Source organism: Hippopotamus amphibius, chromosome 8 (assembly GCF_030028045.1).
Source record: "Hippopotamus amphibius kiboko isolate mHipAmp2 chromosome 8, mHipAmp2.hap2, whole genome shotgun sequence".
In the NCBI taxonomy this organism is placed as follows: domain Eukaryota; kingdom Metazoa; phylum Chordata; class Mammalia; order Artiodactyla; family Hippopotamidae; genus Hippopotamus; species Hippopotamus amphibius.
This window is the reverse complement of record NC_080193.1, coordinates 19,476,875-19,485,563: the sequence shown is the minus strand read 5'-3', so window position 1 is coordinate 19,485,563 and position 8,689 is coordinate 19,476,875. Positions and strand designations below refer to the sequence as shown.

General features: G+C 56.2%; 1 long non-coding RNA gene across 1 annotated transcript; it reads left to right on the top strand.

The window, feature by feature from the left end:
* The first annotated feature begins 398 nt into the window (after window positions 1-398).
* On the top strand, window positions 399-1,940 carry LOC130858266 (uncharacterized). Its single transcript, XR_009055037.1, has 3 exons — window positions 399-877; window positions 1,688-1,792; window positions 1,896-1,940. It is a non-coding gene; the product is annotated as an uncharacterized LOC130858266 (long non-coding RNA).
* The last annotated feature ends 6,749 nt before the right edge of the window (window positions 1,941-8,689 follow it).

The following is an 8,689-nucleotide window of genomic DNA, read 5'->3' as shown; positions in this document are numbered from 1 at the left end:
CGGAGCTGAGCTGGGGAGGGGAAACCAGGATTTTAACCAAATTAGCATTCACATTCCTGGGAGGATGCAGCGCCTGCCTGGACCTGGATGATAGAAGCTTCTTTCTGTTTTTATTTTTGGAGAGGAGCGCCCTGTAATTGTCGTGAACACATGCTCCTCTCCCCGCACCCCCCCTCCCCGCCTTCCTCCAGCCACCGGCGGAGGAGAGAGTCCCCCTTTTTTGCATTTATCTTTCCTTCCCCTTTCTTTATTAAAGGTCCGGGAGTGGCGGCGGCCAATCAGCGCGCGGCTTCCATTTTGTGAGTTCAACTCCGAGGCTCCCGGGCTTCGCGAGGACGCATTTGTAGCCCCCTCTGCCTCTCCTGTCGGGCGGCCGAGGCAAGCGAGCCGCCTGGCTGGGGCTTAGTGGTGGTGTATTTCATATTGGGGCTCTTTTCGGGGTTTGTAATTTGGCCGTGGGTAGGTAATTGGCTGGAGCAGGGCGGCAGGGCGCGGCAGCCAATCAGCGCGCGGCTTCTATAGGGCTTGAGTTATTAGACGCTGATCTCAAAACATCCTTCATCAGACACCAAGGAGAGGCCAACAGATGAGGGGAGCCATTTTTCTGCAATGGAATTAAATGGCCAAGTGGGTTTTTCCTTTGTTGCAAATGGGGAATGTTTTTCCTTTGACTCCACCATCCAGTTCAGGACGCCTCAGTGTTCTGTTTAACATTTGTCAACAGGCTAAAGGACTCACAATTGGAAGAATGAAGAAGACTTTTTAAAAAGATCTGGATTTTTCCTTATGACTTGGAATCCATCTTTGTCTTGTATAACTAGGTCATAGCACACCATTAATGTCAGCAGTTAACAATTTTGAATTCCAAAAAACCTAAGTAAATGACATATTTAATTTTTTTCCTCTTTTTTTCTTGGGTGGGTGGGGGGAGCTTGGAGCTGTCTTAATCTGTATTCTCTTGACTGAACAATAAATTTTTATATATATAGTATCCTCTATTAAACACTTAAACCTGGCCATCTTATTAACTCCTTCTGCTCTCTTTTTAACAAGGTAACGTTTTAAATGTATAGTTTTAGGATTAGCGAAATGGCAGCAACAAAAAATTGTAAGCAGTTGTTACTCTTTTAAGTTTTTAAAAACCTTTTACATTGTAAGTACCCAGTCCATTCTGTCCTTACGCAGTGCAGTTTTCATGTTAATGTTGCTGAGATGTCCTTAATTTTCTGAACCTTCATCTGCATGTATGTCTTTGTCGCTCTTGTCTAACATAAGCCAGTTAAAATGCTTTTAGACGTTTTTGCTTTTATAAGGCTAGGGTTTTAGCTTTAAGCTTTTGAAAATGTTTACAGCAATAAGTGCTAGTCAGCTTTCTTCCCAGTAACATGTACACTTTCTTTGAAAATCGATCTATTTGAAGAAAAACATCTCTGTTTTTCTCGTCTTGGTAGGGGGGTGGGTGAGGGAAAGGAAGACCTCTTTGTGTAAAGAGACTAAAGCCGTCACAGGAAACTAGATTAAAACTGGAAAACAAGTCCTGGCTGGTTCGAGCCAAACACCATCGTTAACTCGGGGGTATTTTCTATGGTGGTTGGGATGGCCGGTGCGTCTTTTGCCTTTTGTTTGATTTGACTGTGTATTTTCGCCTTTTGTCTCTTAATGACGGTCACACCATTGCTATATCCAGAGCAGTAAACAGTCCTCAGCGAAGCCGCCTTTTGCCAACCCAACCCTGGAAAGTTTGCAGAAGTGGAAGGAGCAGAAAATGCCATGAGAGTGTAACTTTAAAAAGGTAACAACAAAAAAAAGACACCACCACTACCCCAAATATTCCCAACTAAACAACCCCCCTAAAAGATATTTTTTACAATAACACCTTCAAAACCTCTGCCCAGCTTGATCTTCCAGACTCCATGGCACCGGGCTGAGCGGGTAAGTAAGAAAAAAAAAAAGTGCCTTTTACCCCTTCGAGGAAATGTTTTTTCGAGCAGGCCAAGGGCTGCAAATGTTTGGGAGCTGAGGGGAGAAGGTTTCTGGAGCTTCATGTTTGGCAGCCGGATGGGGGGGGGGGGGACGACGAGGAGGGCTCTTCAGACCCTTTCGCCCCGGAGGCGAGGGAAGGTCTCCCCAGCGACCTCGGGCATCCATGAAGCCGCTTGCGCTCGTCCCCCTCGCTTTTCTAGGTCTGAGACTTGGTGGGGAGAAGAAATTGAAGTGCTTTGGGGAAGGGGGGCGGGGGGGCGGCACAAAAGCCGAGGAAACCTTTCCTTCCGGGCCTGGGGCCTCTTTCCCTTTTGATTGTGGGGGTCTCGCCCTCCGAAACCGGCTTTTCTGGGGCTCCGGGGCGCGCCTGCGCTTCCTGAGCAAAAAAGGACAAAAGGCCGGCGTCCATGTTGGCACCATGACGCAGCATCTCTCCCGCCTGCCGCCCGAGCGCTGCCTGTGCTCCCGGCCGCGCTCGCTCCTCCCTCCCAAACACGAGTTTTATTTTCAGGTTCAGAGCAGAGCCGCCGGCTGGGTTGGGGCCGGGGCCGGGGCTGGAGCCGGGGCCGGGCTGCGGGTGGCTAATGGCGGCCACTCTCTTCCTCCCTGCCTCCTTCCCCGGTTGTCGTTGGGAGCCCGGAGCAAGGCGGCCGCCCCTCGACCGGGCCGGGCCCCGAGAGCCTGCTTGGCACAGCGCCCCGGGTCGGAGGGTGGTCGCGGAGGCCGTTTCGGGGGCCGCGGGCCTGGGGGCGTCGCGCGCCGCGGCTCCCGCGCTCGCCTCCGCTGGGCGAGGCGGCCAGACGGGCGCCATTTCGTGCGCCGCCCGCGGCTCGGGCGGTGGCGGCCGCCGCGCGCCAGGCGGGAGGAGGGAAGGAGGCGGCGGGGCCGGGCGGGTGGGGGAGGGGAGGCCGCCGCCCGCGTTCCAGGCAGCCGCCTGCGGGGACGCCCCTGGCCCGGGAAGGCCTCGACGACGAGCCTGGGCTCCAGCCTTCTCGAACCCCGCTCCCGACTCGGGGGTCCCTGCGGCACCAGAAGGCTTTGGTCCCGCCCGGGGCCGCGGGGCCTTTCCTCTTCTCTCCGGCGCAGGAGCCAGTAGCAAGGGGCCACGGGGCTGGTCTGGGCCTCGAGGCCGCACCCTGGCCCCGACCGGCTCCTCCAGAGGCCTCGGAATTCTTCCCTGCGGCCCGGCCCTGACCCCAGGCCGTCCCCGCTGCCCACCCGAGCCTCGGCGCCCTCGTCTGGCTCCCGACCGCCCTTTGATAGCCGAGCCCGAGGGACTGGTGGGCCCCTTCTGTCCCCACTTTGGGCGTGAGGCCCTCACGCAGGCCCCCGACGTCCCTAGGTGGCCATCCAGGCACAGCCGGCAACCCGGCGCTCTGGAAAGTGGGGTGGGGGCTGGGGCCTGGGAAAGCCGAGCGGGCCTTCCTCGGGATCCCCCGAGGCGGAGGGCTTGGGGTAAACCCTCGCGTCTCTGGCCCTTTCCCGGGGGAGGGGATGCGGACGGGGCGGGCCTTTGGAAATGCAGATGAGTCGCCTCCTGCTGCTCAGCGCCCGGGCTGAACCTTCGTGACTCATTCACCCCCCCCCCCCATTCATTCTAGAGTGAGGGCTGCCTTGGCAGCTGGGAAGGGGGGAGCGGCATTTGTAAGGCTCCCCTTTCCTCAAGGAGACTGTGTCCGGTGTGTGGCCATCGAGACCCTAAAAAACCCTCCGATTTTTGCCCTCAGGCTCACGACCGGAGAAGGGGCCTGGTACCCCCAGAGTGGACCGTCCTCCTTTGGACAGAAGCAGGCCTAGTTTGACAGTCCTCTCACTAAGGTAGGTGTGAGCCCTTTCCCAGCCTGCAAGGGAGATTTGGGGGGCTTTGGCCTGGAGCCCAGAAGGCGGGCACCCGAAACCCGCTGGTCTGGTTCTGCAGCCCCTCCCCCCCCACAGCTGTGTGGGACTGTGTGTGAAATTGGCTGCCTGCTGGGCCTGCTTGGTCCATCCATCCCCGCCTGTCAGCTTCTGTTGTGAGGAGTTTGGGGCGTGCAATTCTCTGCTGTATTTAGCAGCATAGGAGAGGCTGCACTTGCATGTATTTCCCAGTTGTGTGTTTTGTGGTGGGGGGAGGGCCCTGGATGCCTCTTCTGAAAGGCACAGTTGGCTGCCAGGAAACCAGCCGAGCACTGGCCCTCCCTTCCGGCCCCCAGTGGGGGCGTGTGGGGTGACTGTATGAGCTGGCCTCTTCCCCTCCGATGTCTGGCTGCTAGGGAGGTGAAGAACAGAAGGACCTGAGATCTGGGCCAGCTTCCTTTAAGAAAGAGGTTTCTTGACTCTTCCCCTTCCAGGGAATTCCTACGATTCCACCTCACCCAGTCCACCCCGCCACCCCCCCCCCCCCCCCCGCAAGAAAAAGCCGTTTCTAGAATTGGACAAACCCGGCTAGTCATTTTACCTGCTGTGACCTTGCGTAAGCAGCACAGTTTTTCAGCTGTTTCCCCATCTGCACAAGTGGGTCAGTGATTGTCAAAGTTGAGAGTGCACCCATATCATACGGGTGGCTAACTAGAATTGATCCTGAGGCCCGGTCCTTGAGTTTCTGATTCAGTAAGTGGGACCTGAGAACTCGTATTTCTAACAAGCTCCCAGGTGATGCTGATATTGCCATGCAGAGACATATTTTGAGAACCTTTAGTCCAGGTAATACCTGGGCTGTTGTGAGGGCCCAAATTTGTGCACGTGAAGCCCCGACCTCATTTCTTGGTGCAGAGTCTTTGGCTTCCTAGTAACGGCAGCGCTCTCCTTACTCTCCTAATGCAGGCTGACCGCGTGCAGTCTCTCATTCTCTCCAGGAAGCTCCACGGCTGGAGATAGTGCAGCCCTTGATGTGACCCCTCCCCCACGTGATCTCTAGTTTGTGATTACTTTGATGAACCATTTGGGCCCAGGTGCTTTGGGGTCTGGTTGGCTCTGCCTCACTTCTATCCCATACCTCAGTGTGGGGGCTGAGCTGAGGATGGGGGCGCCATAATGCTTGACCCATAGGTTTTTGTTGGGGGTGTATTGGTGCTTAAGCAAGGGAGGCTCTAAGTCAGGCAGCTGTGGGCTTGACTCCGCTGTGCTGGTGACCTTGGGCGAGTCTCCTGTGTAAAGTGTTGATAATGAAGCCTGCTGTAAAGGGTGGAGGGCGGATTAAGTGCGATTAAGGGGGCAGGCCTCACGTTCAGGCTTCACACTAGTTGGCCTCCATTCCGAGGTGGCTGCGGGGAGTGGGGGCTGGGCTCTCTGCGAGCTCCTCCCCGACCAGCCCACCCCGGAGCACGTGGCAAAGCCTCAGGGCAAAGGGGAAGACTGACTTTTGCAGGCTGGGAGCCAGCACCAGTTTTTCCTCCAGTGTGTGAGTTGGGATGGTGGCCTTTCCTCAAGTCCACAGGCTGTTCCATGATGGGTCATGGTTTGGGGGTTCCCCCACCCAGAGATTAGAAGTGGCTCACCGAAGGTCAGGAGGCCACCACCGGCAGTCAGGATGAGGTTCCAGGTGTCTTGACTTCCAGCCCAGCGCCTGTGTCCATGGCACCCCCTCGCCCCAGCTGTCTGGGTTATTTTGGGCTCCCGCCCGTGCCAGCTGTCTGCTGGCATCACTGCCCGGGAACTGGAAAAACTGTCTGGTTGAAAGTAACCAGTATGGTGCTCTTAGCTCCTTCTGGCAGCCATGCCTTGGCCCCATGAGGGTCTCTAGTCCCAGAGAGGCTGGATTTGGTCCATGCTGTCCTTTGCTGGGGGGAAAGGGGGTGCAGCTGACCAAACCTGGCACCACACTCCTCCCCCTCCCAGGGTGAGCACTTTGTAAAAGTTGATGAGGTTCACGTTATTAATATCTTACGAGCCTCTTTCCTCTTACCACACTTGCCCCACTCCCAAGGTTTAAATTCAACTTTGCCATCGATGAGTTCATTCAACCACCTCCAGATCCTCAGACCTTTCTGCTGCCTGAGGGCATCCTGCATCCCTTCTGATACCGTCCTTGGGGCTCCACGGGGCAGGGGTCTTTAGCTTCCCGGGGCTTTGGATAGTTGAATAATTGATTTAAACCTTTCCTCCCAGCAGCGGCCTGGAGGGCTACAGCCAGTTCCTCCACTCCCGTCCTGGACTGATTAGGAAACAGTGAGGTGCTCCACTGTGGTCTGGGTGCGATTCTCAGAAGGGAGAGGTGTCCTGATGACCTGGAAGGATCGTACCCCCTCCCTGCTTTTCTTTTTTCACACCCTCTTTCTAATTTCTTTGTCCCCCATGCTGGTGTCACCTCCTAGGTGAAAGGAGGGGCGGGGCAGCCTATCAGTGCTCAGACTGTGGTTCCTCCACTGAGAGGGTGGCTCCGCCCACCGGTCACCCAGCGAGCTCGGGGCGGGGCTGCTCCTGGCGCCCAGCCGGTGGAGCCTGCCTGGAGAGGGCCACGCCAGCGGAAGGGCGGCCAGGAGGTGGCCTGACCTGCCTTACTACTGGATGCCAGGGCTCCGCCCCTTCCGGCCCATCGGCCGGGAGCCGCAGCGTGGAATATGACCTTTTGGACCCCCTGGGTGGAGGCTGAGCCTCTGCCTGGACTGTGGAGATGGGCACCCCGCCATCTCAGAGGCCGCCTGGGTCCAGTGCTGTCTCCATCTGGCCAGTGACCTCGACAGATTCCCACCCCTCCAGGAGTCGTGGTCTCCCCCTGTGCACCAGGAGAAGGAAGTTGGCAGATAACCTTTTGAGCTGTTTCTGACTTTGTGAAGGCAGCTTTTTGTACTCCAGCAGTGACTCCCCCGACCCCATCACCAAATGTTGGCCTGGAGAGAGTCCTGGGACAGAGATAGACAGCCTTGATCCCCCAGGCCGTGCTGGGCACTTCCCATCTCTGGGACCTCAGAGGATGGCTCAGTTACTTCTGTCTCACATGGGGCAGGTGACCCCTCAGGTATGTGGTCACCTCCCAGAGTGTTTTGAGGCATCAGAGAAGTAGAAACCACTAGCACTGTCGTTAACTTCCCCATTCTCACCTGTGCTGGCCAGGCCTTGCCCTGACGAGACAGAAGTGGATCTGGCCCTACTCTTCTGGGATCAGTTGGCCTCACTTGACCTCACTAGAGCCCAGGCCTAGATGTAAACACAAATCAGTTCACCCCCACAAATGCCACCTGCCAGCTCCCCTAGGCTTCTGTGTCTCAACAGCTCTGTGGCAAGAACTAGTTTAAAGAATTTTTTCTTACCCTCCTAAATCTCTCCAGGAATTCCTGGTGAATAGAAGAAAGGCATGGGTCCTTGGAACATCTCACAGGTAAGGGAGTAGGACTCCCCGGGCCTGTGGGTGTTCCTAGTGCCTCAGCTGGCCTGCCCTGGCCCAGCGCCTCTGAGGAAGCTGGGAGCAGCTGGCCTTGCTGCTGGGTATTTTTAGCTACAGATCCAGCCCCTACACTACCACTAGAGCCAGGTCCAAATCAGACGCGCTCCAGGCTGGGTGGGGCTGGGGCTCTGCCAGCCTCTTGGCCAGGCAGGGGTGGGTGGGCAGGCTGGGGCCAGTGTCAGCTATCCTGCCAGGACCTGGACTGGGCTGGGAAGACCCACTTTTTCTCCCTCTCTTGGTTTTGTGTAAGTCATTTGTTCTAAGTTAAAATCCATTTTCTAGAAAAGGTGGAAACTGAGGTCTGTGGATTTTGAAGAGTCAGGTGCCCTTCCCCCGCAGGCTGGAGCTGTGTCTACAGTTTGCTTAGAAGAGTGTGGTGACCCTTCTAAGTGAATTCTCCCAAGTCCCCTCCCAGATGAGGCAGTCTTATGCTCCCACTCACTCCCTGAACTTCAAGATTCCTGATGTGAGGTCAGGCCAGTGCCTGGCACAAAGGTAGGTGGTCCTCCCCTCCCTCAAAGCCCTCTTCCATCCTCCTCCTCCCAGAGTGATGGCCTCCCTCCCCTCCACTCTGCCAGCCCCAGGCTGCCACTCTGCAGAGATGGCCCCAGCCCTGGCCTCACCAGCCAATCACAGCTCCCTCGTGCTCACTGGAGAGAGTTTTGGATGGGCTCCTCTCCTGTTCAGAGCCTCTGCGTGACACCCATCTTGAGCCTGGCAGCCAGGCCTCCATGATCTAACCCTGGTTACCCTGACAACCGTGTCTGGCCTCCCTCCCCAAGCCCCAGCTACTGCCAGAGCTGATGGGATTTTCTAGCCACCATGCCTTTTACTTAGGGTGGGTACCCATTCTACTTCCGCTGGCCTTTCCCGCTAGCACTGCCAAGCTTAGTTCATGTACTGCCCAGCTCTCAACCCTCTCTGAACCCCACAGGGGCTCTGGTGTCTAAATTGTTCACATCTCACAGACTCCTTTAGACTGCTTCCCCCAGGACTGAGTTCCTCAAAGGCTGAAACACAATTGCCTCCCAATAAACTTGTGCTGCAAAAAAGGAATGAATGAATTGCTGTAAATTTGTTTAACGGTGCTGGACCCAGCAGATGCCCTCTGGCAGGGTGATAGGATAGGGCTTTCCACCGAAACCTGAAGTCGGCCTTTCTCTTCCCAGCTCTGGGCTCTCTGGGGGCTTCCAGGGGCAGTCTCTGCTGCCACCTGGTGGTCAGGTTATGTCTTGCTTCCACTGAAACCGTTGACCTGGCATTTATGGAACTGCCAGGTTGGCAGTTTCCTCTCCTAGGTAAAGTTTACCTGATCTTTGCTGAGAACTTGAAAATGGGGAATCT